We start from the raw sequence: 17161 nt of genomic DNA, 5'->3' as shown, positions 1-17161 counted from the left end.
AATAATAAATATAAAGGAACTAATAGATAATAACCCAATAATAGGGGAATTTAATAGTCCACATATATCAATGGACAGACCATCTAAACAGAAAATCAACAAGAAACAGTGGCTGTGAATGATTCATTGGCCTAGATGTAGGCCATATCTATATTCAGAAACATAATACCTATATTCAGAACATCCCATCCTAAAACAGCAGAATATGCATTATTTTCAAGTGCACATGAACATTATTCAGAACAGATTAGATATTAGACCATAAAACAAGTTCAACAAATTAAAAAAGATCAGTCATACCATCTGTCTTTTCTGACCATAATGCTATGAAACTAGGAATCAATCATAATAAAAAATATGAAAATAGCACAAATACATGGAGGCTAAATAATATGCTATTAAACAATGAATAGATTAACTAAGAAATCGAAGAAATATAAAATACATGAGGACAAATGAAAATGAAAACACAACAGTCCAAAATCTTTGGGATGCAACAAAAGCTGTTCTAAGAGGGATGATTATAGCATTGTAGGCCTGCTTGAGGAACCAAAACAAATAAGCAAAAATTTCAGATTAAAAAAACTTAATTTTACACCTACAGGTGCTAGAAATAGAACAAATAATATCTAAAGCCAGTAGAAGGAAGGAAATAATAAAGATTACAGCAAAATGAAATGGCATACAATCTTAAAGGGACAGAATTGAAGGTAGAAACAGACATTTTCCTTTTTTTTTTTTTAAATGTTTTATTTATTTCTAGGAGAGAGAGAGAGAGAGGGACAGCGTGAGCAGGGGAAGGTCAGAGAGAGAGGGAGTCACAGACTCTGAAACAGGCTCCAGGCTCTGAGCTGGCGGTCAGCACAGAGCCCGACGCGGGGCTCGAACCCACCAACTGCGAGATCATGACCTAAGCGAAAGTCGGACGCTTAACCGACTAAGCCACCCAGGCGCCTCAGAAACAGACATTTTGACAAAAAGAGTTAGAGACTATAATACCCCATTCTCAATATGAGTAGAGTAACAAGATAAAACATGAGTAAGAAAATGTAGGACTTAAGCAATACAATAAACCAACTAGATCCAACAGATATAAACAGAAGAGTCCATAAAGCAACAGAATGCATTCTTACCAAGTGCCCAGGGACATTTCTTAGGATAGTCCATATATTAGCCACAACTGAAGTCTTAATAGATTTTAAAAGACAGCATGCAAAGTATCTTCTTCAACCACAGAATGAAGAAACCAATAGCAGAAGGAAAACTGGAAAATTCGCAAGTCTGTGGAAATCAAACAATACACTCTTGAGTAATAAGTGAATCAACAAAAATAGAAATTAGAAAATACTTAGAGGCAAAATGAAAATAAAAACATAATATACCAAAACTTACAGGACACAGAGAAAGCAGTGTGGAAGAAATTTGTAACTGTATATGCTTTCATTAAAGCATTTATAAAAGATTTAAAATCAACAACCTAACTGTATAACCTAAGAAACTGAAAAAAGAAGAACAAACTAAATCCAAAGGTAACAGAAAAAGGAAATAAAGATTAGAGCAGAGGTAAATGAAATAAAGAACAGAAAAATAGAAAAAAAAATCACAAAACCCCAAATGACTCTTGAAAAGATCAACAAAATTGATAAATCTTTAGCTGAATGGGCTAAGAAAAAAAGAGGGAAGATTAAAATTACTAAAATCAGAAAAGAAAGAGGTGACATTGCCACTAATTTTACAAAAATAAAAAGAATTACAAAAGAATACTATATAAAATGGTATACCAAGAAATCAATAACTTAGCTGAGATGGATATGTCACCTAAAAACACAAAACATACCAAGACTAAATGTGAAGAAATAGAAAATCTAAATAGACCTGTACCTGGTAAAGAGGATGAATCAGCAATAAAAACATTCTCTACAAAGGAAAGCCCTGGATGTGATGATTTCACTGATGAATTCTACCTTTTAAAGAAGTAACACCAATCTTCTTCACATTTTTTCAAAAAAAGTGAAGAGGAGGCAACACTACTTAATTCATTTTATAAGGCCAGCATTACTGATACCAAAGCCATACAAAGACACAATAGAAAGTGCAAGTACAAACCAATATCTCTAATGAGCACTAATATAGAAATATTCAACTAAATACTAGCAAACCCCATCTGATAGCATATTAAAAAGATCATACACCATGACAAAGGGATCCAGGACTGGATTGCAAGATGGTTTAACATATAAAAATCAATTAGTGTATTACATCTATTAACAAAATGAAGAGAAAAAATTCATATGACCATCTCAATTGATGCAAAATATGAATTTGACCAAATTCAAAACTCTTTTATGATAGGAATAAATTAAGAACTTATTCCACAAAGTAAGAATAGAAAGACAATACTTCAATATAATAAGAGCTATATATTTAAAACTCAAAATGAACATCATAGTTTATGGTTGAAGACTGAATTTAAGACTCTCTCTAAGATCAGAAATAAGACAAGTCTGACTGCCTTTACAATTTCTTTTTTTCTAATTTTTTAAACGTTATTTTCATTTTTGAGAGACAGAGAGAGACAGAGCATGAGTGGGAGAGGGGCAGCGAGCGATAGAAACACAAAATCTGAAGCAGTTCCTGGTTCCGAGTTGTCAGCACAAGGCTAACACAGGGACCACAAAACTGTGAGATTATGACCTGAGCCAAAGTTGGACGCTCAACCGACTGAGCTACCCAAGAACCCTGCTTTTACAACTTCCATTTAAATTCATACTGGAAGATGTAGCCAGAGCAGTCGAGCAAGGAAAAAAATAAAAGGCATCCTAACTTAAATGGTGAAGTAAAATTAACTATATTCACAAATAATATGATCTTATATGTGGAAAACCCTAAAGAGTCCATACAAACATGGTTAGAACTAATTACAAACCTCAGCAAAGTAGCACAATGCAAAGTGAAAACACAAAAATCAATTATATGTCTATACACTAGTAAGGAATAATCCAAAAAGGAAACTAAGAAAACAATTTCATTTACAAGAGCATCAAAAAGATTAAAATACTTAGAAATTAACTTAACTTTGAATTAACTAACTAGAACACTTTGCTAAAAGAAATTAAAAAGACATAAATGGGAAAACATTCTTTATTCATTAGAGACTTATCATTGTTAAAATGTCTCTATGACTCAAAGTAATTTACAGATTTAATGCAGTCTCTACCAAAATCCCAAAGACATTTCCACAAATAGAAATACTCATCCTAAAATTCATGTGAAATCTCAAGGGATCCTAAGTAGCTAAAAAAAAATTCTTCAAGAAAAAAAAAAAAAAGACCAAAGCTGGAGGGCTCACATTTTCTGATTTCAAAACTTATTACAAAGCTACATTAATCAGAATACTGTGGTATTGGTATAAAGACAGATATATAGACCAATGGAATATAGTATAGAGAGTCCAGAAATAAACCCTCACATATATGGTCTAATAATTTTTACCAAGGGTGCCAACAGAATTCACTGGGGAAAAGACTGGGTTTTTTTCATCAAAGTGTTTTGGGTAAACTGGATACCTATAGGTAAAAGAATAAAGTCGGACCTTCACCTAACACTATGTACAAAAATTAACTCAAAATGGACCCTAACCTAATACTTCAAAAATCTTAGGAGAAAACAAGGGCCAAGAGCTTCATGATATCGTTTATGGCAATGATTTCTTGGATATAATACCAAAGACACATGCAATAAAAGAAAAAATACATATATTGGACTTCGTAAAATTTTTAAAAACTTGTGCATCAAAGACCCTATTAACATAGTACAAAGGTATCCCACAGAAAGAGAAAATATTTGCAAATCATATACATTGCTAAGAGGGTAATATTCAAAATATAAAGAGAATGACTAAAATTTAAAAATAAACTAAAAATGAGCAAAAGATTTGAACAGACATTTCCTCAAGGAAGATACACAAATCATCAATATGCACATGAAAAGATGTTCAACATCAGTAATCGTTAGAGAAAGACACATCGACACTACAATCGATTTGCCTCACATTCATTGCAACTACCAAAACTAAAAACCAATAAATATCAAAAGAAGGCAAGGATATGGAGATATTGGCACATTTGTGCATTGTTGGTGGGCATATAAAATGTTACAGTCACTGTGAAAACAGCATAGTAGTTCTCCCCCATAAATTAAAACACAATTACTGTATGATCCAGCAATTCCATTTCTTTGTATACATACTCACATAATCAGAAAAAGGTTCTTAAAGAGATATTTGTACAGCCACGTTCACAGCAGAATTTCTCACAATAACTAAAACATGGAAGCAACCTAAGTGTCCTTTGACAGAAGAACTGATAAGCAGTATGGGATGTATGCGTGTAGCAGAATATCACTTAGCTTTTAAAACAGAGGGAATTTTGACATAGGCTACAACATGGACGAATCTTGAGGACACTAGGCTAAGTAATATAAGTCATTTACAAAGAGACAAATACTGTATAATTCCATTTATATGAGGTACTTCGAGTTGTCAAAATCATAGAGACAGAAAATAAAATTATGGCTGCCAGAGGCTGGAGGACCAAAGGAATGGGAAGTTATTATTTAATGGATACAGGGTTTCAGTTTTACAAGATAAAAACAGTTTTGGAGGTGAGTGGTTATGATAGCTGTACAATACGAATGTATTTAATGTCACTAATCTGCACATTTTTAAATGGTTAAAGTAGTGAGTTATATTATGTATATTTTACCATAGTAAAAAAAAATCGGGAAAAATTCCTAACACCTCAAGTCCTACTTTCAGGTAACTTTTACTCTTGATCTAATCATAAGATTTCTTTTCTTGAAAGAAGAGAATATAGATAGGCAAAAACAAAGGTCTAGCCTTCCTCCAAAGGCTAATCTAACTTTTGGAGCAAATAGTTTATGTGCAATTTTGAAAAATATAAATCATGCTAAAATCAATACTTTGCCACATATTTAAAAGTTTAGAAGTGAAAGCTCAGCTTGTTATAAATTTGCTCTGTAGATTTTTTTAATTTAGAATATTGTTTGACAACACTTATTTTCTAATCAAAATACTATAAAATCTAGCCTTAATATATTATGACCCTATGCAGTGACAATCCTTAATATACAGAAATCAGCATTGATTATTTCTCTCAAAGTTTAAGTAAAATCTTAAATAGATAGAGCTACTAAGTAGGAGAAATGGATTTAAAGTCCTAACTTCAAGACTGAATTATATTATCATCTAAATCATTATTTTCATTTGTCTATATCTATCCTTGAAAATGTATATGATTGGAATCATTTAATAAGCCTATTACACATTACTTCTTGAGGTATAATTGACATGTAACATTATATTAATTTTAGATATACAACATGATTCCATATGTGTATACCCTGCAAAATGATGACCACAATAAGCCTCACTATCATCCATCATCATACATCAAGTTTTTTCTTGTGATGAGAACTTCTAAGATTTACTCTTATAGTAACTTTCAAATATGCAATACACTATTAAATAGTCACCATGCTGTTACTTACAACCACTTGACTTCTTTATAACTAGAAGTTTGTACCATTTGACTTCCTTCACATACTTCATTTATCTCCCAACCCCTTCCATCTGGAAACCTTTAATCTCTTGGTTATCTGTGAGCTTGTTTTTGTGTGTAATCAGTCTAGATTTTTAAGATTCCACTTATAAGTGAAATTCCATGGTATACATGGACACATCAACTTTCAGGACACTATCCTAAAGAAAAAAACACAAATGTCCATTACATATTTTAAAATGTCAAAGATGGCATCATTCCAATATTTCAGTGATATTCCATTTATGAAAAAAAACACTTTTCTAATTCCAGTTTTAAAACTTTTTGAGAGGAGAATCATTATCCTCATTTTATAGATAAGAAAGAGAAAGGTCAAGTACACAACCCAAATATAACTGCTAAAAACTGACAGAGCAAGGACTTGAATTTTGGTATTCTGAACTAAGAATTTTCAGGTTCTTTTAACAATTGATAAACTCAGAGGACGGTTGATGAAGACTTTGTAGTTAAGCTTCCTAGTCCTACGGCAAGGTTGCCATCACACTGAAAACCCTTTGTTGGAAGATTCACTCCCAGTCATTTATGTTAAGGATATATTACCAAGCCATTTTATCTATCAATCATCATCTATCTACTTCTTCATTGATTATTTCTTGTTCGTGCCTTATTCTAAAGTCTAAGTTCTTAGAGACAGAAATAACATGTTTTGGCATTTAATCTCTTAAATATAACATGGTGTTTCAGTAACAGTGGCACAAATAATAACTTCTAAGATTTTGTCTACTTAGTAATTCTGATCTTTGCTTACAAAAAAATGAAATTTGTTTTATGATGCCAGTGTGTACTGTGCAACTTTTTATTCCTCATAGGAAAATAGCAGAACCAAATTCTTCTTTCTATAGAAATTTAAATTAATTCCAGAATTTCTCTTCAACTGAGTCCATTTTACTTTATTTTATTCTTTACCAATAAGAATAAACACTTGGCAAGCTGTGTTACCAAGTGCTATGGGGGCTGCTTCTAATTCATTATTTAGAGAATTGAAATAAAGAATGAAGCAGTTCAGCTCTTCTAAAATGTTCCCTAAACACATCTTCATATTTCTTACTTTTGAGAGATGGGCCTGGGCTTTCACAGCCCTTGTCACACTGTATTTTTTATTTGTAGCTATACTAGTTAAGAATGTATGTTCTGTAGTCACAGAGATCTGAGTTTGAAAATGCTTATACCACTGACTATACAGTCTTCCCTGGCTATTCACATGTCTAAGTCTTATACTGCACATTTCCCAAGTGGGGTCAATGAAACCTATGCCATGCACTTATTGGTACTATACTGACTGCTCAGTGTTATCATTATTTTTTGAAAAGTTTATTTCATAAGATTTTTATTCTCAGATGCAACAATCACAATCCAATACTGGATTGATAAAGGAGCAATAATCTAGTAAGGGACTACAAAACGAGGTAGTATTTTCATTCAATTTTTTACAAAATACTAAATAGCTAAAGAGTATTTAGAATATTTTGTGGCCAATGAATATTTATTTTTGAATACAGTGCTACCACAAAAGCAAGGATGATGTATTAGGATTTACATGTTACACTAGAACATAAAACTTCTAGGAGGTTACTTTGAAAATATTAGAGACACCATCAAAATGAAAGAAACATAAAAAAATAGGGACACCTGGGTTGCTCAGTTGGTTAAGCTTCTGACTTCAGCTCAGGTTATGATCTCATGGTTCATGGATTCAAGCTCCAGGCTAGGCTCTATGCTGACAGCTCAGAGCCTGGAGCCTGCTTCAGATTCTGTGTGTCTCTCTCTCTGCCCCTCCCCTGTTTGTGTGTGTGCTCTCTCTGTCTCTGTCTCCCTCTCTAAAAAAAAATATTTTTAAAATTTTTAAAAAAGAAATATAAACAGCCAAGTGTCCTAGTTTTGCCTATAAAAAGAATACTGACAAAAATTCAGCAAACTGTTAACCAAGTATGTAACTTTATAAGTAATGCTTAAATTCTTCAAGGTTTGTGAAATAAGATTAAACATAATTTCAACAATCCAATACATCTTTCTGGTAGTTCATCTTTCTAGTGGTAGATCCTTTACACATTTCTAGAACACAGTGGATGTTCATAAACATTTGTTGAATGAACTTTATATTGATAACAGCAGTGAAAACTAACATTTAGAATTCCTTAAATATTACAAGGGATATGGTATGGTTAATAATTTAGTAGGATACATGTTTCTTTTTGACAGTCAACTCAAGCTCCATATACAAATGGTGTTTGGCTGTGTGGAAGGTGCCATCTGTCCAGAAAGCTATAAAACCAAAATCCTGACTACTATGGTCATAAATGATTCAGGGTAACTTCTTTTTCTAAGAGTAAAAAAAAAAAAAAGTACTTTTAAATGGATTTGAGAGAGTTAGATACACAAGAATATGATGATAAAGTTGCCTTTCTTGTGAGTACCTTAGGGAGGTAGGAAAGGTTTTGGTTTTCAGAAACTTTTTTTATCTTAAGCTAAAAACAAAACAAAAAACTGAATTCACTTAGAACTTTTGGGTTGCAGTCTATATTTGTTACTAATTTTAAAACGATCATTAACCGGGGCGCCTGGGTGGCTTAGTCGGTTAAGCGTCCGACTTTCGCTTAGGTCATGATCTCGCGGTTCGTGGGTTCGAGCCCCGCGTCGGGCTCTGTGCTGACTGCCAGCTCAGAGCCTGGAGCCTGCTTCAGTCTGTGATTCCCTCTCTCTCTGACCCTCCCCTGTTCACGCTGTCTCTCTCTCTCCTAGAAATAAAACAAAACAAAACAAAAAAAAAAAAACGATCATTAACCTCTCTCTTAATTTCCTTTGTCTACAGGCTGGTGATGAGTACCTATTCTGACTACTTCACAGGACTATTTTTAAAAAAATAATAAGAATGAAATATGAGAGTGTATTATAAATTTTTATATAATTTTAAAGTGAAACATATTTGTAATTGTTATAATTGTGACATGTTTTTACTTTGGGGTTTCAATTTTCTCCTTTCTGCTGAGTAATAAATATTGTCTTTTTTTCTCTGGCGTTCCATATAAAATATTTACAGATCTTACATCTACTCATTACTATGACATTGAATTTATATTTATTCCTTCTACATTGCATGTACCTTCAGATCAGGAACCATATTTCATTTCTGTGTCTCTCACAATATGATGGACAATTTTACACAAGTTGTTTCATAAATATGTGTTCAATGTTTTTTGGTAAAACTTATGTAAACAAACCAAAACTGTACCAAAGAGAAGACATTTTAATTTTTTAAAAAACATTTGAAAGACCCAGGTAAAGAGTGCTGTGTATGAACATGATATAGCAGTGTTTATTGAGTAGAATTTCCATTGTGAAGACATGAAAAGAATGTGATTGAAAGGCAAACAGAGAGTGGAGAGGTTCAGCATTTCTGCTTTATGGTGAATGGTAGAATCAACACAATTCTCTTTCGAAATCACCCAAACACAGAAGAACCATTGTGCAAAATAAGTGGTTTTGGAAATCTAGCCCTACTGGATTTTTACTGTTTCATTATTAACATATGAAAAAAGTATAAAGATTTTTGAAAATATTTGGCTCTTAATCACTGACCATTAAAACTTTTTAAATTAACACAGGATATTAAGTCCATTAGCAATTGCTGCTTGATGAAACTATCAAGTTTGAATATAGTAATGGTAAGTAGTTTCAATTATTATTTCCAAATCAATGTTCATTTTACTAACTTAAAGCACTTTAAGTACTACATTTTTTAACAGCATAATGAATGACACTAATATTTTAGATAATTTTACTCTCTATCAGTTTCCAATAGACTAAACATATACACAAAGTTTATGACCAAAACATGTAGATAGCAATATTTAATGCAACTTGTTCTAATTTTTATGATTGATTTAGTTACTATAATTTTCAATCTCCAAACAAGTGGTTTTGAAAACAACAGTCTATAGGGTGTCTGAGTGGCTCAGTTGGTTAAGCATCCAATTCTTGATTTCAGCTTAGGTCATGATCTCACAGTTCGGTTTTTGAATTCGAGCCCCACATCAGGCTCTGCACTGTCAACACAGAGCCTGCTTCAGATCCTCTGTACCACCCTCTCTCTGCACTTCCCCTGCTCTCATGCATGTGTGCTTTCTCTCTCAAAAATAAACAAACATTAAAAAAACAGCATCTATAGAATAATAACTCAAACTACGTGAATTCTGATTTTGACTTTACCACTGACCTACAATAAACAGAAGGAAAATTAACTTTTTAGGCCTTTATTGTATTTGTTTAAAATGTGATAAATATGGCAAAAGATAGCTTTAAGTAACGAAGCAAGAAATATACCTTACGTACATATTTTGGTGTGGGAGATGTTCCTGATAGCTCTTACCATGAACAGAGTGCGGACACCCCTGGCATCGGGGGTCATCTATTCTCTTCAACTTTAAATGAATGAAGGAATGGATGAATGCTAAGCTGAACAGATAGTCTCTTTTGCATGATAATTTACCTTTTAGAACCTATATTCATTTTGGTTACTGCAAATTCTTTCAGCCTTCTGAAAGATCTTCAGATCAAATTCGTAAATGGGGCACTACTGAATCACTGACCAATCCTGCCTCTTCATTCTGTTTCTGCTATTTTCATACTGCCCATTGTATTGTACCCTGGCACAGTGTGCCTTACTCTACCTAATTGCAGCACTTGTGAAGATTTAAGTGGACATAATTTCATAACCTTTCCAGCAGCAGAAAGCAACATTTTTCATAGAGGGCTGAATAAGCAATTTGAACTTCACAAATGAAGTGCAAAGCAAATTTTGACTGCTCACAAATCTGTGTGCTAGAGAAAGCAATGATCTGAGGGGTGGAAATTTCTGGGTGGAAGTTTCCGATTTATTCAATCATGCTTTTATAGTTCAAGGTATGTTTCCCAGATACATGTTGTAATTTGACTGAATTCAGCATCATATGAGCTCACTCTTGTCTTTAATCTTATTAGGAAATCTTGTCAGTTATTATAGTACTGTTGCATCTCCGAAACTATAGATTATCGTGAATTTGCTGTGGACTGGATTATTAAATCTTGACTGCATTTCTAATATGGTGGTCTTCCAGTAAGAAAACTAAGACAAATATATTCAGGGACATAGATAAGTGGAAATCTGGTTCCTCATTTTCTGGCATGTTAATATGGATGATGTGATCTAGGGTGGACACAGCAGCAGCAGCAGCAGCAGCAGCAGCAGCTTAGGAAGATCTTACTGCTCATTCTTATCACATTTAAGCACATCTAAGTCTTAATCCATCACTAAAATATGATTCTGATATTCAGCTTACTAAGTTTATTATCTATGATATTATCTTGTGCTAGGAAGTCTCTAATTTCAGAACTTATCTTGGTATTTTTCAAGTAAAAATACCTCATGTCACTTTCTAGTATTAAACATTTGTCGTCAACCTTGTCACTCAAAAGTGTAGGTAGACAGAAAAGTATACATTTATTGGAATCTTTAAGTTTACTAACTATAAAAATGACTTTGTTATTTCTATGTGGGAAGTGTGCCTACATAGTAGAAATTTCTAAAATCATATTATTTCAGCTAATAGCTTAATTAGCTTACCTTGAGACACATAAGGGACTCGAATAACATTTTACTTAAAATGAAGGACAAACTGTTATTGGTGAATATGTATAAAGTTCATACATTATTTCAACTGAAATATCCTTTATTAGAAACATGCTTCACATAACCTAAGTACTCTAGCTGAACTATCAAGGAGAAGGCCATGGCCTATGATGCCAAGGATGCATGTGGATAAGACCAAATGTAACTCTTTGATGCTTGTTCTTAATAAAACCAGTGACCTCAGAAAATGAAATCAACAGTGTCCATGAGATATATATTTCCTCTACCTGTATGAGGAAAAAACAGAACCTTTCTCTAATTTAAGTGGTGTATGACACTCCCCTTCAAATCCATCTATTACAGATCTATAAGAAATTCAGTACAAGGCACATTCCAGAAGAAAACAACTCAGACAAACCTTTGAATTAAATTCCTGCCTTTCCCTTTATTTATGCTGCTGAATTTGGTTGAGCAACTCTAAGAAAATCTGCAGAGCTTCTTTACTTATTTTGCTTAAAGCTGGAGCTGGTATGAAATCTGCTACCAACACCCATTCTTGGGTAATTCCACCCTTAGTTCTTTAAAGACAAAGATGCTTTCTCAGGAAAAGGCTATATTAGTCCAAACTACAGAGGAAGAAAGACATGGAAAGAAAATCTGGCCATGTTTTTGGCTTCCATGCAATATTTATTTGTCTATTTCCCTCTTTTCAAATCTTGTGATGCCCTGGGATAGGTAAATAGAAAACAGTATCAGCCCTTTTTTGTCAAGATCATCAATGCTTTTTCTTCCTGTCAGTCTTCTCTATTTCCTACTTGTTTTACCTCAAGTTTATTTGTCTGGTAGAATTATTTATTCTGTGGTAACTTGAGGTCTTTTTTTCTGAGGTGATAAAACAAGATGCATGACTTTATGGCCATCATAATAACATGTAAGGAGGTTCAAAATGATGGAAAGAAAAGATACAAAAGATTTCCTTGCTCAAAAGTTCCAAAAGAAGGCAAGGCAGCAAACAGATAAACAACATTCTCCAACAATATGGAGGTGTAAGCTTCTTACCTTCCTAAAATGTGGATTATTAGTTTCAGTGAATGAAGGTCAAATCAGACCTCAGGAAACTTTATTGCCACTTTCTCAACTGAAACAGTTCTGCATGTAGGCTATTGACAATCTCACCTAAGACAGAGGTGTCATCATTCTTAGATTTATGCCAGACACATTATAACTAAAAAGCAGAGTAAAGTACTATATACGCTCAGGCCTGAGTATTTCTCATGTTGAGCCTATTTCAGCATCTCTGGTTAAAGGAGCCTGAACCTGCCATTTCCTGAACTAATAGCTTCAGAAATACAGCAAAGATTGGTTTCTCAGATGTCTCTGGGAGTCATACTAATAGATTCTTAGACTACCATAAGGTTTTTATTAGATTTGCTCTTCATTTTAACATACTCTATTTTCATTATTAATATCTTCAGGCATTCCTTTATAAATATATATATGAGAAAGTACATATTGGATGAGTTTCATTTTAATTAAAAGGTTAAAAGACCTTGAATATCATCTAGAATACCATGCCACATATTACATGAAATAATGAACATAATACATGACCATAATATACATAATTTATACACATATAATTTTTCATATAAATAAATACTATATATTCATATAATTAAGTTGAGACGTATTCTGTGCTTACATTTTACTTTTAATAATTGGTTGAACTACACTGTTAATAGACTCCATCCATATCTACTAAGGGCTATAGTCCAGTGGTCTTTCCTCACCTCCCTGCCTCCTCAAACAGATCCAAGAGTCTCTGATGAATCTTTTATGCTTAAAGAAATAATAGCATCATTATGAAATCACTGTAATTTTTATCCATCATGTTTAAATTGTGTTTTTTGTTTTAAATGAATATATTATAAGATTATTTTCTTGTTTTTATTGTAGAGTTCTATGAATGTTAAATTCCGCATTACTACCACTACAATCTGGATTTAAAAAAAATTTCATCCCCACAAAAACTTCCTTATTATTGCCCCTTATGGTCAGGTCCTCACCTTTGCAAAGTCTAATCTGTTCATTAAAATGGTTTGTCTTTGTGAGGATTTCATGTAACAGGAAGTATGTAAATTTTTGGACTTCATTAAATTGGCATGATATCCTTGAAATTCATTTGAGCTTGTTCCTTTTTTATTGCTGAGTAATATTAAGTTGTGCAGATGTACCACAGTGTTTTATCGATTCACTAGTTGAAAGAAATTTAACTTTGTAGAGAATGTCAAACTTTGTTTTTCAGGCTACACAGATTGTACTTCCTGCATTAACCCATGAAGATTTACAGTCACTCACTAGCATTTGGTATCCTTCAAATCATTTGGAGTGGACCACATCATTTTTTTTCATTTGCATATCCCTAATTAATAATGACCATCTTTTTATGTGCTCATTTTCAACCATAAATCCCCTTTGGTAAGTTTCTAAGTCACTTGTCCTTTTTAAACTTGAGTTGTTTGGCATTTTTAGTGTTAAGTTTTGAAAGCTCTCTATGTATCCTATATAAAAGTCTATCATCAGATATGTGATTTGCAAATATTTTTTCTAAGCCCATTGAGTTGCCTTTGAACATTCACCAAAAATCAATTGTGTCTATTTCGGGAGACTTTACTCTGTTCCATTGATCTATGTGTGTATCCCTTCACCAATACTGCACTGTCTTGATTACTGCAGCTTCACAGTTAAGTCTTAAAATCAGGTAGTGTAATCCCTCCATCTATATTCATCTTTTATAAAATTGTTTTGCCTATTCTAGTTCATTTGCCTTTCTGTATAAACATTAAAACCATTTTGTTTATAACTATAAAAGTTCCTGTTAAGATTTTGTGTGGAATTGTGTTAAATATATGGATGGACGTGGTGAAAATTATCAATTTTACTTTGGGTCTCCCAGTCCTTAAACATAACATGAGTTCTTTGATATATTTCATCAGCTTTCTTAATGTTTAGTATGTAAATCTTGTACATGTTTTGGTAAATTTATATCTAAGTATTGTTTTTTGTTCAGGGGAGCTGTTATTTATGGTGTTATTTAAAAAGTTGTTTTTAATTATTCTTAGTATATTAAAATACAATAATATTTTTACCTGTATGTGTTGACCTTGTATCTTGTGGTTTTGCAAACAACCTTATTAATTATAGGAGATATCTTTAGAGTAGATCCCCTGGTGTTTTCTACATGCAGAATCATGTATATGAAGAAAGGTACATACTAATTTCTTCCTTTTTCATTTGCACACTTTTTTTGGTCTTGTTATAATATACTGGCAAGACCTTCTAGGACATTGTTGGATAGGAGTGGTAGAAATTAAAATTCTTGCCTTGTTCCTGCTTTTAGGGGGAAGGCATTGTATCTTTCAACATTAAGAATGATGTTGCTATGTTCCTCAACTTTATCAGTTTTAGGAAATTCCCTTTAATTACTTGCTTTCTAATAGTTGTTTTTTTAATGAATGGATAGGTAAATTTTTACAAACAGTTTTTATTCATTAATTAATCATGTTCATTTCTTCTCTAGACTATTAAAAATTTTTTTTAATGTTTTTATTTATTTCTGAGAGAGAGAGAGACAGTGTGAGCACGGGAGGGTCAGAGAGAGAAGGAGACCACAGAATCTGAAGCAGACTCCAGGTTCCCAGCTGTCAGCACAGAGCCCGATGCAGGGCTCGAACCCATGAACCATGAGATTACGACCTGAGCCAAAGTCAGATGCTCAACCTACTGAGCCACCAGGCGCCCCTTCTCTAGACTATTAATATGGTGGACCGTTAATATGTTAATCAATTTTTGAATACTGAACAAGACTTCTATACAGACATCATTAGGTTATGGTACATTTTTCTTGTATATTGTTGGATTCAGTATAGAAGTAATTTTTTTGAAGATTTTTAATTTAGGTTCATGAATGATATTCATTTGTTGTTACCTTTTCTTGGAGAATCTTTCTCTGATTTTACTATCCAGATGGTACTGGTTTCATTCCAAAGTTGTTGAATATGCATATAACCCTTTCAATACTTTGGGGGTCTATAGTAATAGCCATTCTTTCTGTTCAGCTCTCAAAGTATGGTGTTTAACATCAGATCCATGCATACGCAAATCAAAGGTGAACACAGAGATATTTACAAGCAAAATCATGGGTCGCTTTTCTAAGCTTTTTTCTTTTTGTGATTTCTTTGGGTGCAGCTTTTCTTAGGGCCCTCCTATTCATTTCTCTAGTTAGAAAGCTAGAGCTTTAAACTCTTTGCTGAACTCTTAACATTACTGTGACCACATCTGGGAACAAATGACAAGAAGACAGAGACAGAAAAAGCAATTGGGGGTTCACTCCATCTTCTTGGGACAACAGCTTCTCTAACTGAAGAAGTCTCCCCTTTTTAAGTGATGACAGGACCATGCTGCAGCTGTCAAAGGGCCCAAGACTTGACTTTTACTGACCACCTGCTTCTACTCACCAATCTTGGTCTTACATTTTTGCTTACACTCTCCTTTCCAATTTATCTCCTAACTTAGGCAAATGAAACTTGAAACAACCCCTGAGGTGATGTCCATTGTCCTGACAAGACCTGCCGCTGGCCCAGTCCACAGAGACCAGTTTGAGCTAAACCTCCAGATCAAGCTTGCACAGGTGGACCATGCAGTGACCTCTAGAATGACCTTTACCTCATTATCTCATTATAATACTAAAATCTCTGCCCATAGGGGGTCTCCAGTCTCATTTACATAACAATGTATATATAGACCATTTCCTTAAGGGGCACATGTGATCTTATGCCTGCCTCTGCATACAACAAGTCTTCCCTATCTTAAATTCATACCAACCCTAAGTAAAAGGAATCCATTTTCCCTTGCTCAAGGGACCATGTCTTTGAAAGTTATTCCCTGGGATCTCACTTCCTGCAAATCAAGTTTCCTTTGTACAACAGCTCACTTGGTGTAGTTTCTGTGACTCCTCAAGAGTGAACTCACATTAGTTCAATTATATTAGTTTGGTCTAAGCTGTAAACAAACCACTCCTCAAACCAGAACTAGAGGAATTCTCCTGAAGATCTCGCTTTCTGTAGTGATATCCACTTCCCGGTTTAAAGTTCCTCTGAAACCAGGTTGGGCAATATCAGACAGATATTGGTAAACTCCTTTCATTTAAGTAATATTTTCTATTCAATCGAGCTACTGTTTCATTTTTGGAATCTTCTATTAGCTGTGTTATGCATCTATTCAGATTTTATAGTACTGTTCAGTGGAATAATCAGGTTAAGAAGTGTTTATCTTGCCTTGAATCAAAATCCTATAATTTTATTTTAATTTAAAAACATTACATTTTAATATTTGTCTTTGGAACATCTTGCACATAGTAAGTAATTAGTGCATATTAGTTAAGCAGAATTTAGTGGGGTCACAGAAATAAAACATTAAGTTACTCAAGTTATTAAATCTATTCAGTAGACCTCCCAATTAAAATTATGCTAGTACACTCAATCCTATCACTTAAGGTTTAATTTCTACATTAACAGTAAAGTGATGCAATGCCATCCCAAAGTTTAGGCAAATGATTTAACAATCGAAACTTCCACTATACTGTTAGAAGTATCATACTTTGCACTTGCTACTTTGACTGAAAAGGAAATAAGGAAGGGGGAAATTATTTTCTGCCCACTTTTTCAATGCAACGTTGTTTCTTTTCTCCTAGGAAATCTCCAAGATTTTACATTTCTCTTGGAATTGTTGACGACTGCCAGTCTCATTGTTACAATGTGCATTTCACCTGACAATGAGAGAATGCTCCCTGGAGATTTCTGACAGAAATCAGTGTGCTCAAAGCACTGAAGTAGTGAAGCAGGAAAGGTACACACCT

The sequence above is a fragment of the Hyaena hyaena genome, unplaced genomic scaffold (genome assembly GCF_003009895.1).
Source record: "Hyaena hyaena isolate Hyena2069 unplaced genomic scaffold, ASM300989v1 scaffold_177, whole genome shotgun sequence".
NCBI classification, from domain to species: Eukaryota; Metazoa; Chordata; class Mammalia; order Carnivora; family Hyaenidae; genus Hyaena; species Hyaena hyaena.
This window is presented reverse-complemented; position numbering follows the sequence as displayed.